A 22,326-nucleotide genomic window follows, 5' to 3' on the forward strand; every position below is an offset into this window, starting at 1 on the left:
CAGGCTGAACATGCAAGAAGCAGAGTTCAAAAAGGTGGTAAACTTCTTTTACTTGTTTCTCAGTCTTTTCAGATCATTGCTTAGAAAACAGTGATATATATGTACAGTAAATATCTTATTTTAAATATTAGCTAACCCTATTAAATTGTGTGTCCTTGTGCTGCAGTCATTTAATGACCTCATTCTCTTGTAAGTTGGCATATGATTTGAGATAGCTCTAAGTGCTAATGGATTGTTTGAAGGAGTTAAAGGCAAAACCAGGAAAAGAAAACTATTTTTAGGAAAAAGTGATGATACAACAGACAGGCCTTAAATAGAGGAATTGAGATATCTCTCTCTGTCTTTACTATGTAACCTTTAGCTAATTCCTTATGCATTCTGACCTCATGTTTCTTGTATGTAAATGAGAATGTTACATGCTTATAAATTCCTTTTCCTCTGTGACTACATCCAGTTTTATTTATATTATTGTGTGTTTGTGCACATCAGTAGAGCACAGTATTTAGTAGAATGAGTTCTTGGTTAAACCACCTGGATTCATTTGTAAAATGGGGCCACCTATCTCTTAAATTGTAATGAGGATTTGATTAGATAATCTAGATAATTCACTTAGCACAAGCGTCTCCAGCCCCTGGACTACTGACCAGTACTGGTCTGTGGCCTGTTGGGAGCTGGGCTGCACAGCAGGAGGTGAGCAAGGGAGCAAGCTAGCATTATGGCCCGAGCTCCACCTCCTGTCAGATCAATGGCAGCATCAGATACTCCGGAGCATGAACCCTGCTGTGAACTGTCCTCCTGAGGGATCTAGGTTTCACACTTCTTAGGAAAATCTAATTAATGCCTGATGAGCTGAGGTGGAACAGCTTCTTGTCAAAACCATCTCATGAAACTGATCCCTGCTGCCAAAATGGTTGGGGACCTCTGACTTAACACATTACCTGGCATATACTAAGCACTCAGAAAATACCCATTTCTCAAAACTCAGTGCCAGTGTCAAGTTTTAATAGTATGTTGATCTTAGACCTCCAAGGTAAACTTGGTCCTGTCTTTGTGCCATAAATGTGCCTTGTACTCAGTAGTGCTAAATTGCTGTCACTAGTGCTAAATGTACCACTAATTTATCTGCGTGTCTGCTTCCCTTCTTAGATTGTGAAACTGTTGAGGACAGAGATGGAGAGAGCCCCTTACTCATATTTATAAATTTTCTGGCATGATGAATATTTGCCGAAGGAATAAACTTGTATTCTTATTTTTAAGCAGGGTTTTCTCCCCATCTGAGTAGATGATAGTCCAGGAGCAAAGAAAGTAGAAGTCTTTGAGCAAGTAGAAGTCGTCTCAAAAATCTGGCCACATTCTCAACCCACCCCACCCCTGCTTTTTTAAACAGCTATTTAATTGCCATTGTAATCCTAAGGATTGGATCAATTCTTCACCTTCCTTCATACATTTTTCCTTTTAGTAAGAAAATAAAGTAATAAAGAGCCAAATGGAGAAAGCTGTCCATTAAATATGAATTAATAGGCGCTATGATCAGAAATTGTGTAAAAGCAACATAATGGGGCTATTAAACAGTATTATCTTTGAATCAGACACCTTGGGTATATTTTATAGCCCTGCTACTTTCTAGTCATACAACAGCGATCAAGCTGTATTACTACTTTGGCTCAACAAAATAGGGATAATCTCCATTTAATGGCTTATGATTCATGTGAAATATTCACACAAACTACCACTGTGCCTGGTAAGTAAAAGACACTCAGATATTTCTTGGAGTTACAGTTAATACTGTATCCTTTAAATCTGAGAAAAAACAACTTTTAAAAATAACATATATACAGTTGTTTACTGCTAGAAATGGTATTTAATTAGTTGATAACCTTGGTTAGATAATGAAAAACAATGGTTTTTATCTCAGTTATCCTAATGTGATAGGGAAGAGTTACAGAGCTCAAATGGCAAAAGAATACCTGACCATTAAGATGCCTAGTTAGTTCCTGAACCCAAGAAGACAAGACTCTACTTTATACTACTCTCCACAGTTAAATCATTGATATTTGCACCCTGCAGTGAAAACAGAACCATTTAGATGTTCACTGATTGTATTTTTCCTTATGAAAGGTAGAAGGTTAGAGAAAATTGTTCTCAATACAATTAATACAAATAAAGTTGGTTGATGATTAGGTGCTTTTTAATTAAGCAATAGGGGCATATGAAGCTTCATTACCTATGAGAATTTTGTCAGAATTATTTCCCAGTTAACCATGTTTTGAAGCAACCTCTCAGAATTCCCCACTTCCAATTTCTCCTCTTTCCATTCTTACTGATTTGACTCCATACCTTTTTGCTAAATAAACATTTCTTCCAACTCTCAGTTTTGTGTTTTTTTTTTTTTCATTTGATCTGCTCTTGAAAGTGTATCAGCTAGTGATTGAATTAGACTGTGGTGTAACAGAATCCTGAGACAGTAGCTCAAACAAGATGGGTTGGTGTTTCTTTGATTTGTTTTGTTTTTTAACCCAAAGTCTTGCTGCCTTTTTCACAAAGACCAAGCTTTTTCAGAAACTCCCAGCTTACGTCTCATTTGCCACAACTGCATCACATGGCTATCTTCTAGCTGTAAGAGATGCTGAGAAACATTTTTTGTTTTTGTTTTTCTGGACACATTGTCACTCTGAGCAAATACAAAGTTTTATTTGGATCATTGTACTAACAATCCACCTTTTATGGCAATTTAAGTAGTCATTTTTCATAATTGGAGGATTTCCTGGAAGGGTAAAGAACTGTATTGATTACTTATTGTGACTAACATAAATTATCCTACCACCACCATCCCATAACTCTAAACTGTACAGAGATGTCATAGAAAACACAAGTGTGCACACAGCTAACCACAAAAGAAAGAGGAAATCTCAGCTGCCAGAAGTGAAGAGGAAATAAAGCCAGAATAGTAAACTCAGCAGCTGAGGTAAACTGGCCTAGGGGGATGATGGTGTTGGCTGTGGCTCTCACCTATGGACCCTAAGACTTTAACAGCCAGAGATATGGCCTGATTATAAAGGGAAGCTGGGACAAACCTCTGCACAAAGCCAAGACCCTAGAAGGTACTGCAGCCTCAGGAAAGAGGACGAGCAGAATTCCATACAGCAACCCACGGAAGCTACAAAGTGGTCTGAACCCAAGACTTTAGGGAAGAAAGAGAGGAAGGTTTCTGTGAGGAAGAGTTGAAGTTTACATTTCAGTTTTGCTCTCAGAGTATCATTGCTTAGCTTTAAAATGTCAGGCATATCAAGGTAGTGGCTTTAATAAAACAATGAATAAGATGTACAGAAGTATGTGTTCTCTTGGGTCCTCTTTAAAGTCATTAGGGAAAAGAATTGACTGGCATATATTCAGACACATTTGAAGAAATTACGTATTTTTGGAGATGGAGTCTTGATTGCATGGCTCACTGCAGCCTCAATTTCCTGAGCTCAAGTGATCCTCCCACCTAAGCCTCCCAAGTAGCTGGGATCACAGGCATGTATCATCATGCCCAGCTAATGTTTAAATTTTTGTACAAATGGAGTGTCACTATGTTGCCGAAGCTGGTCTCAAACTCCTGGGCTCAAGTGATCCTCCCATCTTGGCCTCCAAAGTGTTATGATTACAGGCATGAGCCACCATGCCTGGCTTGATGAAAAATTTTAGAACAGAAGGAATAAGCTAGGATGCAGCACAGAAGAGATAGAAAAATGAAAGTAATTCATGGAAGATCCAATATACATACATATTTTAGGAGTTTAGGGGAAAATAGAAGGTGTAAGGCAATTGTGAACTGACCTAAAAATGTGTAGTATACAACTCTTGGTAGATAAATGGTACCCACTGAAGTTTTTGAGGATTGGGGAACAGGTGGCTTCCTTCTCTTAGACTCTTGCCACCAAATTGCCCACTAACAGCTATGTTAAAATGAAAACAGTTTCACACCAACTTCTTAATATACGTGTATCTATATGAACTGAGTAAGAAAACTGATCTTACAGCGTGTTCTGCAGACTAAAGGAAATTGCTGTCTGCCCATTGAAGTGCTCTAACCACCATCTTGCCTGAAAGATTAAGAAGCAGGATCCTATTACCTTATCAAAAGGTGTGTTCATGGCTGGACAGAAACCTTTTACAGGGTTAGACTAGGACATTATTCCAAAATATAAGGGCTATGGGTCATGCTGGATTCTTAAGGCCTCTTCTTGCAATGCTGGGATGTTACTCTGCTATTAGTCAATCTGAAAACCTTTAATTTCACCATTGGAGGCGCATTTAAACAGCAGGCCGCTAATATCTCTAATAATTTCTACCATTTAGTATGAAAATTAAAACATTGTATGTTGATCAAGATGCAGTCAACAGTACCTAGAATAGCTTCCACAAGAGTATGTGTTCTCTGATTAAAACACTAGTTTATCCTCCTGGACTGTTCTTTGTATCAGAATGGTAGCAAGATTTAAGCAATGACTACATAAGTTACGTGTACCAGACAGTATATACTGGACTATGTCCATGTAAATTACAGACAACAGTTACACTAGAAGCAATAAATAGCTAAGAAATTGCCATAGTTGACCAAAGACATATCAGGAATAATATTTGTTTCTGGAAACAGAACCAATGTTGCAGTGGCTTAAACTGTTGCACTTTTCCTTTCCTTTCAGATGTAGGCTGTCCAGGTGTCCAGTACTGTGACTCCACAACATCAGTAGAGCCCCAGGCTTTGTCTGTCCTCTATGATCCACTCTCGACTATGTAGAATGTGTCTTCAAGATCAAAAAATGGTGGCTGTAGTGCTCACATTCCAGATAAGGAAGAGTGGGCAAGAAACAAAAGATCCACTCCAAATGTGATGGCAAAATTAAGACTTGTGAGTGAAAACTGGAAATTTGTCTTTGGTACATACACACTGAAAGAAATGTCGAAGAGAGTTCTTCAGGCAGAAGCAGGTGATTCAAGTGAAATCCTAGAATGCAGGAATAAATGAAGAGCAATGGAAATGGTAAATATGTGGCTAAATTTGAAGGAATATTGGATATATTAAATTCTGAGGTTTAAAATACCTGTGGAATTAAAACGCACCTGCAATAACAAGAGGCAGGAGAAGTCTGTACTAGAGTTTGTCCTCAGGTTCTAGCATTAGGTAGGTAATCGGTAAAATTACTTTCTTTAGACTATGAAGACAAGCGTGCATGTTGTAATCTGTTAAAAGGCTAATAGAATGTATACCTAACAATTTAACGGAGGCAAAAAGTATTTAAAAGAAGGCAAGAACAGAAAAGGGAACATAAAACAGATGGGTCAAATTTAAAGTTGCAAAATGTAAACCCAAACACTTTAGATGAGTCATTACTTGAATTAAGGTTGAAAATTTATCAGGCTAAAAATTTCCTACTACATACTGCTTATAAGAGGCATATTTAAATATAAGACCATAGAAAAAGGTTGAATGTAAATGCATGGGGGAAAAATACAGTAAGCAAACCAAATAAAAACAGTTTGTGGTATTATCAGGCAACGAGATTTAAGGCAAAAAGCATTCTTTTATAATGTTGAAGGAATTAATTCACCAAAACACATAATGATCCTAAATCTGTATGTGTCGAAAACATTTCAAATCATAAAGCAAGAATGACAAATAAGATGAGAAATAGGTAAGTCTCGAACCATAGTTGAAGGGTTACACAGCTTTTTCAATAGCTGATAGAATATCCAGAACCTCCCCCCCAAAAAACCAGATGTAAAAATATCAACATTTACATATATTGAATACTTGGTTTAAGAAACATAATTCACATTTTCTTCAAGTAAATAATTTATCCAAATTTACTCTATGCTGAGTCGTAAAGCAGACCAATCTCAAAAGTTCAAAAGCATTCATCTTACATTCTCTAACACAGTGGGATTAAACTAGAAAACAACAGAGATGATTAGAGGAACCCCCTACTACTTTGAAATTATGTCATAGATTTCTTGATAGTCCCTGGGTCAAAGAATAAAACAAATTTCAAAACAATTTCAAGTGAATAATGTGACATACCAAAACATGTGAGTTGCAGCTAAGCAGTGCATGAAGGAAAATTTATAGACTTACTTGCATCCATTAGAAAAGAAGCAAGGCTGAAAATCAGTGACCTGAACTGTTTTCAAGAAGCTAGAAAAATAAAAGCAAGGAAATAATAAAACACTAAAAATAACACATAATAGAGAAAGCCAAAATATTGTTTCTTTGAAGTCTAAAAACAATAATCTCTACTGTTTAACATATTTGAGATATTAGCCAATAAAATAAGGCCTGAAGTAAAAAGATACAATGTTTAGAAAGCAGAAATTAATAGCATTTATAGACAACTGGTTGGGTGCATAGAAATTTCAAAAGACTCAACAAACAAAATACTGAACTTATCAAGGTCACCGAATACAAACTAGACAGAAATTGTATTTCTATATATCAGAAACAAATAGAAATTGATAAAAATTATACCATTCACACTAGCATAATGTAAGTACCTACAATTTTTTTAAATCATTTAAGAAATTTTAAAAATTCTAAATGTATGGATATACTACATTCATTACTTGGTAGTTTTGTAAATTAATCTGTAACTTCAGTATGTGATATTATCAAAATCCCAACAGTATGCTGGAGAAATTGACAAACTGAAGAAATGCAAAGGACAGAGAATCTCCAGGGTAAACTTGAACCACAAACCTGAAAAAGTTCACCAACAGACATAAGACCTGTGATTATAAAAGTATAGTTTTAATTAATACTGATGTTGCCTGGCATAAGACAGGCAAATAGACTAAAGTAACAGAATAGATAGAATTCTGTGTATATGGTGATCCACACATTTAGGTCATCTGTGATTTATGAGAAAGGGAAACTATTGCAGTGGTACAGTCAATTAGATAGCTGTGTTGGGGGGAAAACTAGACCCCTTTCTTGACACCATATATACAGAAAAATCAGTTCCACATGGAATATGGTTTAAATGAGAAAGGAAATAATAAAACAGATATCTTCATACTTTGGGGTAGGCAACTATTTAAAGACACAAAGCATAAAGGAACATTTTAAAGTAATTTGTGGTGATAGAATCAGGGTAGAGGTTATCACTTGCCTGGCAAAATTGATCAATAAGAAAAAACAACTTAGCGGAACACAGTGGCTCATGCCTGTAATCGTAGCACTGGGAGGCTGAGGCATGAGGATAACTTAAGGCCGGGAGTTCAAGACTAGCCTGGACAACATAGCGAGACCTTGTCTTTACAAAAATTTTAAAAATTAACTGGGTGCAGTGGCATGCACTTGTCATCCCAGTCACTTGGCAGGCTGGGGCAGGAGGAATTTGAGCCCAGGAGTTCAAGGCTGCCGTGAGCTATAATTGTGTCAGCACACTCCAGCCTGGGCAACAGAGCGAGACCCTGCCTGTGTAAATGTTTTTTTAAAAAAGACGACTTGGTATCAGGAAATAAATAAGACATGAAAGCAGATGAAATTATTTGATTCAGAATGTTGTTTGTGTGGGTAAATCTGAAATTTTAGATATTTTTTGATATGTGTCACCAAATATATATTAATAAATAAGTCTGAATCTCTTTTTTTAAATTTACTCTGAATAATCCACAAGTTCTGGATGGTTTGTTAAATACATTCATTGTGACCAAGTAAGGATTATTTCCATATGGGAGAATGATTTAACATTGGAAAATCTTTTCACATACTATATACTATGTTAATAGAGTAAAGAGAAAAGGCATGTTGCTATCGCAGTGAATGCAGGGGGTTGGAGGAGAGAACCAGCAAAATGTAAGTTATATTCACTTAAGATTTTAAAAATAAAACATCCTCTTTATAGATGCAAAAACGTTAATAGTACGACAAATGATAGTGTACCAAAACTCATGGTTAATGTTACAAGTTAATGGTACAGCTTTAGAGATGTTCTTTCATGCGGCAATAGTACAGAAATGGGCTGTTGTATTAATACATTCGTTCCATGTTGCACTGGTCATCTTGGCCAGTGCAGTGAGACTAGAAGAAGAAATAATAGGTGTAAGGATTGGAAAGGAAGAAACAGTTATTGTCAGTGGGCAAGATCATTGTTTATTTGAAAGTCCAAGGAACACTACAAAGTAGTATAACTAATGTGAAAGTGGAGAGGTTTTGGATATAAGACCAATCTGCAATAATTAGTGGTGTTCTTTTCCACTTCAAACAGTATGTTTCAAAGTGTATTATTTGAAAAAATTTCATTCACAATTAAAACTCTAAGGGACCTAATAATACATCCAATAAAAATATGCAAGCATTTTGTAAAAGTAGACTGAAATCAGTGGAGCAATATTATATGTTTGTGGATGGGAAAAATCAGTACATTACAGCATCAATTCTCTCCAAATCTATAAATTCACTGAAGTTCCAATCAAATTCTTAACAAAACTTTGTATGGAATTTAATCAACCTAACCTAAATGTAGAAAGACAAAGCTGAGATTTTTTTTTTTTTAAAGGGAAAATAAGGTTAGGGGAGTTCCTATCATAAAGGACAGTGGGGAATATAAAACTATAGTGATAACACAGCCCTTGTGATGCAAGGATAGACATGTAAATCTACAGTACAGAAACAGATACATGAGAACTTGATATGTGACAGAGTGGAGAAATGAGTAACTTTTCATTAAATGGCATTAAGACAATTGCATGTCCATATGTGAAAAATACTATATACCCTTCTCACACCATATTTTAAAAAACTGGTAGATTAAAGACCTAAATGTGAGTGGGGGAAATACCATTTTAAATATTTTAGAAGGAAACACAGGAAAATTTAAACCAACGTAAGGTTGATTTGACTCAAAGTGGGAACCATGAAGAAAACGATTCCCACATCTGACTATATTAAAACAATGACAAAAGACTAAATATTAGAAGGCCAGCCACAGACTCGCAAAAGGTACTTACCTTTCAATTACCTAGAGACCAGTAACTAACAAAGGAAGTGTCCAAATTACATAAAGGACTTCTTAAGGGGGTGGCAATAAATGAGCAATATATGAGAGAGAACCAAAAGGTAAATTAACAGGAAAACGTTTTCGCTCACTAGTAGTCAAGGAAATGCCAGTCAGCACAGCCAGATGCCATTTCACATGCAGTCAGATAATAGCAATGATTGGCAAACACGTTGATAAAACAATTCATACTTTAGTAAAGTTGAAATTATACATTGCTTATAACAGCAGTTCAACATCTGTCTTTTTCAAAACTAAAGTTTGCATCATATTTAGGTATAGAAATTGTCAGAACCCTTAAAGCTTATTGTAGGCATTTGTTGGAGGGAGACAGAAGACTGAATTGCTTTTTTCCAAAACTAGAAATCACATTAATGTAAAACAGAGCCTTAGCTTTAGAGACGGAAAAGAAAAAAAAAAAAACCCTACAGTATTTTCTTAAATTTATCTACATTTAAAGATATTAACAAATGCACTTTGCGAACTACCAGTCTCCTATATTGGTCATATTTTGACAAGGCTTTTTTTTTTTTATAACATTGACATTCATACAGAGGTTACAATTCAGATTAGGAGAACATATGTGTAATAGAACAATTTAACCAAAAAAGTTTCTTTCTCTTTATGTGAAATAGCAGAAAAGCAACAGCAGTTTATTGTGTATGATAAAATATGTATGATACTCAAATTGAATATTTCTTGAGACCTTTGCTTCAATCTATTAGTATCTAATACAGAATTTTTATATTTAGTTCAATAAATCATAAATTCAGTTTTCTTAGACTGAAAATTCTTATCTAAATAATTTTGGGGTTCTAGTGATTAGTTTTAGAGACTGATTTCCTTTTAATGAGAATTACCTATTTTATATATGTCCAATTTTACATATTTCTAAAAGAAGATACCTCTGTCTTTGTTAATATGTGGTGTATGTATACAATGAAAAATGTACAAGGATGTTTCGTACAACAGTTATTGAAATAGCAGGAAGAAAAAGATAACTTAGAAGACATTTGGCACTAGAGTCTTCAGTCAGATCTACTCCCTGGCCCATGAGCTAAGAATATTTTTGACATGTGTATAAAAGGAGTGACTTAATAGATTTGGCATGTTGCAACCCTGCATCTTTAAAAGAAAAGTCTAGCCCTCCAGATCACCTGAGGTCAGGAGTTCAAGACCAGCCTGACCAACATGGAGAAACCCTGTCTCTACTAAGAGTGCAAAATTAGCCAGGCTTGGTGGCACATGCCTGTAACCTCGGCTACTCAGGAGACTGAGGCAGGAGAATCGCTTGAACCCAGGAGGCAGAGATTGCAGTGAGCCAAAATCATGCCATTGCACTCTAGCCTGGGCAACAAGAGTGAAACTCCATCTCAAAAAAAAAAAAAAAAAATGAAAGGTCTAGCCCTCAACTTACTCCTTACTCCTGGGAGATCACAGCTACGCCCTTGGAATACCCTATATGACAGAAGGCCTTTGTTTACCTGGGGCCTTGGATCACACCAGATAGTTGGTGCTACAGATTTATGGTGGGGGCATTGCACCTTGAAGTATCAATTTAATCTCTGGGGGAGATGGAAACTGAATAACAGCTGCCATTTCCATTTTCCATGCCTTTGTGATTAATACCCAATAAAAACCTTGGACACCAAGTCTCAGCTTCCCTTGTTGATATTTCATAAATGACCGACATTCAATCAGACAGGATTAAATGTTGTGAATGCATCTCCTGTCAGATGGGACAACTGGAAGCTTGCCTCTGCTCTGGAACTCTTTTCTATCTGCCTTTTAAAATCTTAGCTGGTTTTAAACTGTACTTTTGTTCTAATAAACTGCAATTGTCAACATAACCACTTTTCTGAGTTCTGTGAGTCATTGAACTGGACAGTGGTTTTGGGGACCCTGCCACAACTGCTTAAACAACTATTTTTTTAAAATAATATTTGACAGAGACTGTATGTTCTGCAAATTGTAAAATATTTGCTCTTTGGTCACTTATAGCAACAGTCCCCAACCCTTTTGGCACCAGGGACCACTTTTGTGGAAGACAATTTTTCCATGGACGAGGTAAGGGGGGAGGTTTCGGGATGAAACTGTTTCACCTCAGATCATCAGGCATTAGTTACATTCTCATGAGGAGTGTGCAACCTAGATCCCTTGCATGTGCAATTCACAGACCACTGTTGATCTGACAGGAGGTGGAGCTCAGGTGGTGATGCTTACTTGGCCATCACTCACCTCCTCCTGTGCGGCTGGGTTCCTAACAGGCATGACCAGTACTGCTCCTCGGCCCAGGGGTTGGGGACCCCTAACTTACAGAGTACTTTTGCCAACCCCTGCAGAAATATAATGAAAGAATAACTTTGTTTTATACATTGAGAACAGCTAAAATGGATGAATATTGAGATGAATAAATCTCAATCTGTTTTAATTGGGGGAAAAAAGGAACAGAAGGCTGAAACAGTGTATCATTTATGTAATTTATGAAAAATGTGTATGCATTGAGAAAATCACTAAGTTATTTTCGACATATAGATGTGTGTGTGTGTGTGTGTGTATATATATATAATATATTTGTTTACAAAAATAAAGCATTGCTTTTGCAGGGGTTAGTTTTCTTTAGGCTGGGGACAAGACATCAAATCCACCCCTGGTTTACAGTGGAGGCAGTATACAGTTGACCTTTGAACACTGCTGGAGTTAGGGGTACCGATCCTAACCCCCACTCTGCCACTACCTGACAATCTTGAGTATAACTTTTGACTCCCCTCAAATTTAACTACTTCATTGATTGGAAGCCTTACTGATAACAAATAGTCCATTAACACATATTTGGTACACTACAGGCATTACATACTGTATTCTTTAAGCTAGGGAAAAGAATGTAACTAAGAAAATTGTAAGGAAGAGAAAATATATTTACTCTTCTTTAAGTGGAAATGGGTCATCATAAAGGTCTTCATCCTCATGTTCATGTTAAGTAGGCTGAGGAGGAGGAGGAAGGTGGGCTTGATCTAGCCCTTTCAGTTGTGGTAGAGATGGAAGCGGTAGGAAAGGAGGCAGGAGAAGCAAGGCACAGTTGGTGTGGCTTTCATTTTTTAAAATCCACATACAAGAGGACCTGTGCATTTCAAACCCATGTTGTTGAAGCATGCACTAATTGAAATTTTCTTAAAAAAAAATCTTGGTTACTTGTAGCAGTCACAAAAAACAGAACACCCTAAGTTTAGTGTCCACTGATACCTAAAAGACTTTAAGGGTATTACATTTTAAGTGCTATTATGATCTTAAGTAATCATCAAACAAGAAAATGGATATTAAAATGCTTTGTTAAGGTAAAAATGGTATTCCTGATGTTAACCATCTAAACTGAACTTAGATTTCTAGTATATACCAGCTGGGGTGACATAGTGAGACCTGGTCTCTACAAAAACTTAAAAAATTAGCCAGGCATGGTGGCACATCCCTATAGTCCCAGCTGCTGTGGAGGCTGAGGCGGGAAGATTGCTTGAGCACAGGAGATTGAGGCTGCAGTCAGCCACAGTCACACCACTGCACTGTAGCCTGGGCAACAGAACAAGACTGTGTCTCAAAAATAAATAAGAAATAGATTTCTAGTTTATCGTGTTTAATGATACCTTCCCTACCTGCATTCCAAGAGTTACTAGAAAAATCAAATGAGACAATGTCCCAAAAACCCCACAAAACCTTACCTTTAAAAATGATAAAATACTATGCAAATTAGTCATAAAAATATTACTAGTGCCCTGACTGTGATGACACTCATGCAGCGTAATTATACTTGTGAAGGGAAAAAAACAATATTCACTTTGGTTTCCTGAGACAAGAGGTGAGCTGTGTGAGCAATAAAGGAAAAATAACAGTCATACAGGTCTTTTCTTGTAGCTCATGCCAGGTTAATTAAGGGATAAGAGAAGAATAAGATGTGGGTCCTGCCTTTTTTTTTTCAATTCAGCATTTACTGAACATCTGCTATTTGTCAGGTGGAGGAAAACTAAGTACTTAGCTATATTAACTATTGTCCTCATATGCCTGAAAAAGGATTATCCTTGTTTCTCATGTGAAAAATCGAGATTCAGAGAAGTTAAGTAGCTTGAAACCTAATAGGTTCTGAACTAGCATTTGAACCCATATTTCTGGCCGCTAAACGTGTTTTACGGAACCAACAAGACGAAAACTAGGATCCAAGTGTTAAATAGTAAAGAGAAACACTTATTGTAGGAGACAAGGGAAGAAAACATTCATGTTGACAAGGAGCAGTGAGGGGAGGCTTCCTGCGACAGGTGGAGCTTGAAAGAGGCCCTGAGGATAGGAATTTGGTAGGTATAGGAAAATAGCCATTGCCAGCAAAGGACAGTGATATAGCTCCAGTTACCATTTACTGAGTTACCTGCCTGGGTGAGCCAGTGCGCCCATCTTGGAAGATGAGAACATTCACACTGGCTGCCTCTGGTAACTTTTTCATCCCGGGACAAGAAATAGGGGCGAGTGAATGGGAGAGTCATTAAGACAGCATGGAGAATTGAAGAAACCTGGAAATGATGGAAGATTCTAGTCATTTTCAGAACTCAAGAACAGGCCCAAGGTCTGGGTAAAGCCTGTAACATAACATACATAATTTTGTAAACGCACCATATCAGATAACTACTTAAAGATGTTTTGGATGGTAACTGATTTTTGTAAACTCATTTTAGAGAACTAGGTATTGGAGATGGGGGTTGGAGAAACAGTGGAGGTAGAATTCAGAGGACCGGGATTCTATACCATTTCCCTTGAGGCAATTTCTGATTATGTGTATTATAAGAATGTATTGAGCCTCAGTCACATTTACCCTACCTTCAGGGTTGCGGGTAAAAAATGATCAATATAAAAATACTTGGAAGATAAAAAAAATTGATATAGATGACAGGTTTTATGTTCAAGCAGCATTGACGGTGCTACTGTGAGCGAATGTAATAGTTTATTATAACATGCTCTAATATGGTTTTAATGGCTTTTTTCTAAGTTTGAAAGATTTTTAAGACAGATACTTATAACTTTTCTTCTTTTGGTAATGATTTTTAAGAGGAACTAAATCATTCCTGTAGCCAGACTTTGCAAATGAAAGAGGAAACAAGCCAAGGGAACCTCACTTAGGATATAAGACACTCATAAGCATGGGTGTTGCAACTGCCCAGTTGTCATGTTCTTACTAACACATTCAAAAAGTATAGTTGGTGAATTCCCACTAAATATGTATTCTTTGCTGTTTACCAGGGTTAGGAAAGTATACGAGCCGCCAGAGCCGCCAAATAAGTACGTTTCTGCATCTTCAGTGTGTCTCTCCCACACTGTGGTTACCTGTTTGGCAGTTTTGCAGTATTTTAACCCATAATCTACCAACCAGTTTTATAGGATTTTGTATTGTGTAGTTTGTATTGTTAAAACAGTATACAGTTTTTTTATGATCTAGATTGTTAATTATATTAATTTTCAAACTCATTCCCTCCTCCTGTTGAGACTCACTGTCCTATGGGGAATGAGGAAAAAAACAAGACACTTTCTCTGTGACTCAATCTGTCTAACATTATTCTGAGAATTAGGTTCAGGCTCCTTGGCTTAAAGCACAGACATTTAATTATCTAAGCCAGTAGTTTTCAAATGTTTTTAGAGTGAAATCTACTCTTTAAAAAAAAAAATCATTCACTAAAGCCCAACATATAAAGAACATGAATATGAACCCACCTGCTAAGCTGATTCCCTAGTTACCCCTTTTAACATTAGCACCTGAGGCACCCAATTCCAAGCCCACTGACCTAAGCCCACCTTCGTTGTTATCCTCATCTCTGGCCATTAGCCTAGACAGGCTCTCCAATATAGCCACGTTTAGTTCCCCACGTGTCCTGTTTTGTAATCTTGTGCCTTCACACATGCAGTTCTTCCACTGTGAATGCTTCATCCTCCTGCCACTTTTTTGATGACATTTAATTGTCCTTGATGTAATCTTTTCCTAGAAATCTGCCCTGATGTCCTTGTCTGTGCTTCCTCCGCATTCATGTCATTCATGATCACAGACTTTACTACACTGTAATAGGTAATTTACTTGTCTGACTCTCCCACACTGCAATAGTGTTCTTTTTGGAACGTGTTCTTATTTGATATTCTGCCTCCAGCGCCAGGCCATAGTTGGTGATCAGTTACGTTGGTAAATGGATGAATGGATAGACTGACGAGCAGATGGACGGATGAAGGAATCTGCCAGCAGACCAAGTGAGTGAAGCGTCCCAGTGCCTTGAACTGAGAAAGGAAATAGAAGGAACTGAAAAAAGAGAATTCTCTTCATATGGCCAGCTGGTTTGGGATTTGTCTGTGGGCTAAGAGTAGACCGGACATACTTCCCAGAATGCAGTCATCACTGAGTTAGCCCTAGGGAACAGTCCAGCATGAGTCATATGCCTTCTCTCCATATCTGGTGCCATATATTTATAGCTAATGCTGGTGGGTTTTCACTTGTTAAACAGCAAAAGAAAAATGATTGCATGAAGGCCAAACAAAAGACTAATGGAAGTGAGTTTAATAATTAATTTTTAAAAGGCTTACAAATGACAATTCAGCTGGGAAGTTATAGAAGCATTTAAGCTGAAATTTCAGCTACAGGATGCAGCTCTCTGGATTGTTCTTCTGGGGTTAAACGGGTAATTTGAAAGCTGGCAGGAAGAAGGGCAGTGATACTTGTTTGTCTACATTTTTTGTCTTTTAAACGGCAAAATAGCTCTTTGGAAAGAAGAGTGTTTTTCATTTGTGTGATATGAGATGGCTAGAGTCAACGAAATGTGGAATGGAATGAACTGGAAGCTGCATTACTTAATATATACTGATTGTATAGCACAGGTTTCAAAATCATTTGGATAATATTTAAGTTTCCTTTTCCTTATAACTTAATTGGACATTACTGGAGGATTACGGACAATTACCACAGAAGCAAAACATTCTATGGAGATTTTCTACCTAAATTTTCCTTTCTATATTTACTTTTATTGAAGGGTCTAAATGAATTCTCAGTAAATGGTTGACAAAATTAAATTTATAAGTACAGGAATTCCCCTATATGAGACAGAGAATAAAAATTGCATTTATTGAGCATCTACCATTTCCAGAACACCATTAGGCCTTTATTTCATGAGGTATCTCAGGAAACCTTCACAATTACCCTAAAATGCTAGCCCCATTTTTAGACAAAGAAACAGTCTTTAAGAGGTTAGACAATTTCCCATCCACACAGTCTGGACCAGATACATGTGACTTAGTTATCTATCCTTTCCACTTCATTACTGTGTTGTCTTCCAATGGGCATGCAGTAAGAAACCTTGTTTACGGAGTCAAGTATGTTACAGGAACCAAGAAGAAGTGCCCTGAGATGTTAATCTCCTCCCCTCTAATTCTCTCATTTCTCTTAGGAGAAGATGAGAAGATCTGCATCCTCTGTTTCCCTCTTCACTAATCTCTATTCAGTGCCCAGCTTGATGTTATTTTATACAAGATAATTTTCATTTCAATAGCAATGTAAGAGCTAACAAAAAAAAATTGCAAAATCTTATTTCATCCTCATTTTACAATGGAGAAACTAAAATCACAATAAGTTTGTGATTTACCCAAGGTTAATTAATAGCATAATGTTTTTTCCCTACCCCCAGAATTTCTGATTTCACATACTCTTTCTTCTGCATCCTCAAGTGACAATATGTGCGGTTTATCTGTAAGGATGGAAGAGAATTTCACTCTCTAGAGTTCCATGTGTTGCTTCTTATATCCTGAGAAAAGTCTATCCTTCTAAGGCATGAAATTTATGAAGTACACAAAAACCTCTCCATATTCCACTTTAATTATCTGAATGTGCAGATACCACTCTGCATCTTGGAAGATTCCACAAATGAGTGTGGGAAAACACATGCAAATAGTTGACCACAGTTATTCATTCCAAATGATATGAAGGTGGTCCTCAGCACAGCAGAGAAAGAAGGCTTAGAAATCTTCCCACTAAAAAGAAGCTTCTGGCCTACTTTTCTTCCCGTGGCTTCTTACCTAACTGCTACAAAAGCCCATCAGATAGGCAGGCCTAGCTATTTTCCAGATGTAAGAGCAGGAGGGGGAACTGTAGAGTTTTGTTGTCTCATCTCATTTTACTTAAAAAAGAAAAAAAAAAAAAACCACGAAGCTTCCACAACAAGGTAAAACTCCCATCTCTACTAAAAATACAAAAATCAGCTGGGTGTGGTGGCATGTGCCTGTAGTCCCAGCTACTCAGGAGGCTGAGGCAGGAGAATCACTTGAACCCGGGAGGCAGAGGTTGTGGTGAGCCAAGAATGTGCCACTGCACTCCAGCCTGGTGATATGAGCACGACTCTGTCTCAAAATAAATAAATAAATAAAGACAAACATAAGACCTAATACCATAAAAACCCTAGAATAAAACATAGGCAAAAACCATCCAGGACACAGGCATAGGCGTGGACTTCATGACTAAAACACCAAAAGCATTGGCAACAAAGCCAAAAGCCAAAATAGATAAATAGGATCTAATTAAACTCCATAGCTTCTGTACAGCAAAAGAAACAGTCATTAGACCTTTGGACTGTGAACTTTTGAGTTAATACTGGAGTAAGTTAGGACTTTGTGGGGGCTGTTGGGAAGGCATGATTGGTTTTGAAATGTGAGGACATGAGATCTTGAATGATATGGTTTGCCTGTGTCCCCACCCAAATCTCATCTTGAATTCCCACATGTTGTAGAAGGGACCTGGTGGGAGGTAATTAAATCATGGAGGCAGGTCTTTTCTGTGCTCTTTTTGTGATAGTGAATAAGTCTTATGAGGCCTGATGGTTTTAAAAAAGGGAGTTTCCCTGCACAAGCTCTCTCTTTGCCTGCTTGCCATTCATGTAAGACATGACTTGCTCCTCCTTGCCTTCCACCATGTTTGTGAGGCCTCCCTAGCCATGTGGAACTGTAAGTCCATTAAACCTCTTTCTTTTGTAAATTGAACAGTCTCAAATATGTCTTCATCAGCAGCATGAAAATGGACTTATACAGGGAGGCCTGAGAAAAGGGCAAGAGGTTGGGGAACAATTCGTCAGGGGAGCGGACAGAACACACACAACATTTATTAAGTAAATCGTCTTATAAGAGTGTTTTCTAATGCCTCGAAACAATTGTAGGAATATCAGAAATCACTGATCACAAGTTGCCATCATAGACTTAATAATAGTAAAAATGAAAACGATGTGAGAATTTTCAAAATATGACACAGATGCATGAAGGGAGAACATGCTGTTGGAAAAATGGAGCTTACAGACTTGTTCAGCAGAGTGTTGCCTGGCCAGTTACATGCTACTTAATAGGTACACCTAAAGCCTGTGTACCAAGAGGTTGAAAGTAAAATGATGGAATTAAGTTACACCATGATATTATTATCATGTAACATGGTTTAAGGCAAAAGGCATTAGTAAGAATAAAGAAGCTCAGTTTATAATGATTTAAAAGTCCAGATGACCAGCAGAGTATACTAAGTCTAGATTTACATCTGCAAACACAGACTTCAAAACCCATGAAGCAAAAATTGACACATCTACTAGGTGAAATATGTAAATCCACAACATGATGAGAAATTTTAACATTCTGTATAGGCAAAAAGGAAGTATGTACACACGATAAACAATCTAGTGGATGTGTATAGAACCCAACAATACAGAATATACATTCTTTTCAAGCCCACTTTGGATATTTATAAAAACTGAACAAATACTGAGCTGTAAGTTTCATCTCAGCAAATTCCAAAGTTTTGATGTCATGAACGAAATGAAACCTGACATTTCAAAATTACAGATAGAATATGCTCTGGAGTAACTTATGACATCACTCGGGGATGAGGAGAGCCATCCGAATAGTGCTTTAAGGAAAGTATCCATTCATTGATCCAGGGTAATGGGGCAGGAATCACTCTAATGCAGAAGCTCTGGATAAGCAGTTGAGTGTTCAGTTGTGTATGTAAATTCCTATGTGAAGGCTACGGTGTCATGGCTAAAGGCATAGTCTCTGGAACCAGATTGTCTGGGTTCAAATCTCAGTTCTGCTGCCTAACTCAATGTGTGATGGTGAGCAAGTTGCTTAACCTCTGTTTCAGTTCCTTCCTGTTTAACGTGGTAGTACTCTACCTCAAGGTATTGTTGGTATATTAAATGGTTTAATTTATAAATGTGTGGTGACAAGCTCTATAAAAGTAGTTGTGCAGCACCACAAATGTCTGCTTGCTCTTGTGAAACCCAGTGTGTAGAATATAGTAGATGAATGTATGCACTTGGGATATAGATGTAAATAATCAATTGAATTAGTGAAATGTCCTGGCATTGCTGGGATTGGAAAGGCAGATGGGTTTGGATGGAGATATGCACGAAACAAGCTGAGCCTGACAGATGATTGGCCATGAGTTAATGATGGCTGAAGTTGGCAATAGCTACATGGAGATTTGTTGCACTGTTTTCTCTACTTTTGTAAGCATTTGAAATTTTCCTTATTAAAAATACTTATTAAAAACATGTTGGCCCACAAAATCCAATTAGTTGCTCATTTCAGTTCACCTCTGCATCTGACCGTTTAGTCATCCTGGAGGTTGAGAACTGATAACATGATGTAAAGTAATGTTTGCCTCATATTCACATTTTAGAGAGCATTTGATCCATGAAATCTTTTCATTCAGTCACATTAGAAAGACTTTGCCCGACTCTTTTGGTCTCAAGTTGTGTTCATCACTTTGAATGTTTATTGATGACTAATTGAATGACTGAAGAGTAAGAAAGTAGATAACTGAGAATGAGAAGAAAATGTGACTAAATTTCAAGTCAAATGTAGGAACCAGTGTAACTTCTATACAAACACAAAAGTTTGTGACTCCGGTAGAGACAGGGTCAAGGCCTCAGTGTGCAAATAGTATTATTTTTTAACAAAGCTTTTGAAGTTAAACAGTAGCTAAAATATCTTAGCTGTCATGTTTAATGATTAGTTTATGTAACCTCACAGCACTAACCTGGAAGCTGAACTCATTTATTTTTCTTATGCACCGTAAGCAAAAGCACCTGTGGTTCAGGACAGGGCTCTCACATGAGGAGTTAATGAAGCTCAGTCAGTAAGCAGATGTTTCTAAAAACTGTGCCGCTTCTTGATTTCATACTGTACTCAGGCGCAGGCAGCCAATAGATTTTTTTTTAAACAAAAACATAAGTGCAATGATGGTGGTAAAGTATTGGGAATTTTATAGTCTAAACGTTATAACTCACTTCTAATTTTTGTCAAAGTAAAGTACAAAGTCTGAGACGAGCTTGGGTCTGAATCCAATTTGCACCAGTCACAAGTTGTGTGGTTCTTGGCAAGTTTTATAAGCCATCTGAGCCGCATTCTTCTCATTTGTAAAGGGGAGTAATACCAGTCTCCAGTGAACTAGTAAATGTTTAACAATTAGCTCTCAGGGTTAGCCAAAATAGGGTTTGCTGATTTCCACAGTGCAATTATTTCCACCATGGCCTCTTTCAAGCCGCCAACGGGACATCCCCGCACACAGAATCGGGTGAGACGGGCAGCAGCAGCGCACCACTACGTGGGATTTCCACTAGGGAGATGCAGCAGCCTCTGTGACCTCAGGAGCCAAGATAATGGTTCAGTCCAGTGAAAGCACTAAGAAGCAGTGTGTCTTAAGTACTTATTACTTTTAAAAATATATGCTTTTTAGTTGTAAGCTTATATAATTTGATTTTAAATAATATTAGGGTATAAAAACCAGCTCTCCAAATCCCTGAAAATTTGTCAGTTGGCCCATGTGAGCTATATACAGTCTACCTAGTTCCAGCACATTGGTTTCCATCTCCAGCTCCTGGATTTCCTAAAAATTACTGGAATGAAGATTTCACCATGACGCATACCCAAATCACAGGCTGTGCGACTGGAGTGTCACCAAGTATACTGCCAGGTTCTTCTCCAGAATCGCCAGGCCAGCTCGCCTTCCTACTAGCAGCACCTGAGGGTTCCCATGCTTCTCCTGACGAGGTGCATAGATATGCAATGAAGTATAGATGGACACTGCAGATGGGTGCCGCCATACCATGTAGCACTTGAAGCAACAGTAAGGCCTCGGACTTGAAAGATCCACTGATAAGCATAGTGCCTGCTGATAAAAAGTAAAAGCAGAATTAGATGTGTAGTACAACACTGTACATTTAAATGCATGCAAAACAATAGACTTATTCAAGAATATTCAAATTAAAAGATGCACATCAGATGTATTTGAATGGTGGCTCGTGGAGGGAAGGGATTTCTTGTGTCAATGAGCCACATTCAAGCTTGTATTCCTATTGTCTCTTAATGAATCTGTGAAAGTTTACATGTTTATCTAATTTATTTTCCAGAAAAACCACATGGAACCTATATTTACTGTATTTGTATAGTTAAGCAATATTTCCAGGGTAGGAGCTATGTACAGCCATCATTAAACTTAAAACCACTCAAGCCAATTTATCTGTTTATTGGTAGGATTTATTATAACACTTGCAGAGCCACAAGCAATTTAATTTCTGTCTTATGCATATTATCCCACTTAACCTTCAAAACAAAGATTTGAAGCCTAGAGGAGCTAAATGTTTTACCCAGGAAGAGAGAACTAGCAAGGACAAGGGCAGCAGCTACTTAGCAAATACAGAAATTACCTGGCAAGGAAAAGAAAGATTGACGGGGACTCTGCTGGGTAAAGTGAGACCACTGGGCTGTACATCTTCATTATTTTCTTAGGTATTCTTTGCCCCAAGGCAGAATTCAAATATTATAATAATGATTATCTCGTAAGTGTGAATTATTTTATATTTATTTAAATAATGAAGCTGGCAAGGGCCTTGGAGATTTTAGAAAACCCTTTGTTGTCACTTACACGATCAGTGTAACAAGGCTTAGAAAATGCAGGTTTTCTAATTTGTCCATGTTTACACAGAACATTTTCTAAATAGCCAGGATAGGAAACTTGATTTTCTAACTCGTAGGCCAGGTGTGGTTTAATAGAATCAGATAGACTGTTTAGATTCTGGAAAGACAGGACCATCATCTACCTCTAGAGCTTAGACAAGCTGCGGGATATTCCTGTCACTTCTCAGTCACACAACAGGGATAATACCTGACTTATATGGTTGTGGCAAAGAGCATTCATGAATGCATTTAAAAGGGAGGCAACGTCTGTGGGCCAGGCACTGCTCTAGGC

At 37.4% G+C, this 22,326-nt stretch overlaps 1 protein-coding gene across 2 annotated transcripts in view; it reads left to right on the forward strand.

Moving 5' to 3' along the window:
• LOC128929904 (uncharacterized) overlaps window positions 1–10,885 on the forward strand; it is a 47,787-nt gene extending 36,902 nt beyond the window's left edge. For both annotated transcript variants that reach the window (XM_078353137.1, XM_078353138.1), the window contains one exon: window positions 1–10,885. This exon is cut by the window's left edge. The gene's annotated coding sequence lies outside the window, so the exon portion shown is untranslated.
• Window positions 10,886–22,326: the final 11,441 nt, after the last annotated feature.

This window comes from Callithrix jacchus, chromosome 16, assembly GCF_049354715.1.
Source record: "Callithrix jacchus isolate 240 chromosome 16, calJac240_pri, whole genome shotgun sequence".
Lineage (NCBI taxonomy): Eukaryota > Metazoa > Chordata > Mammalia > Primates > Cebidae > Callithrix > Callithrix jacchus.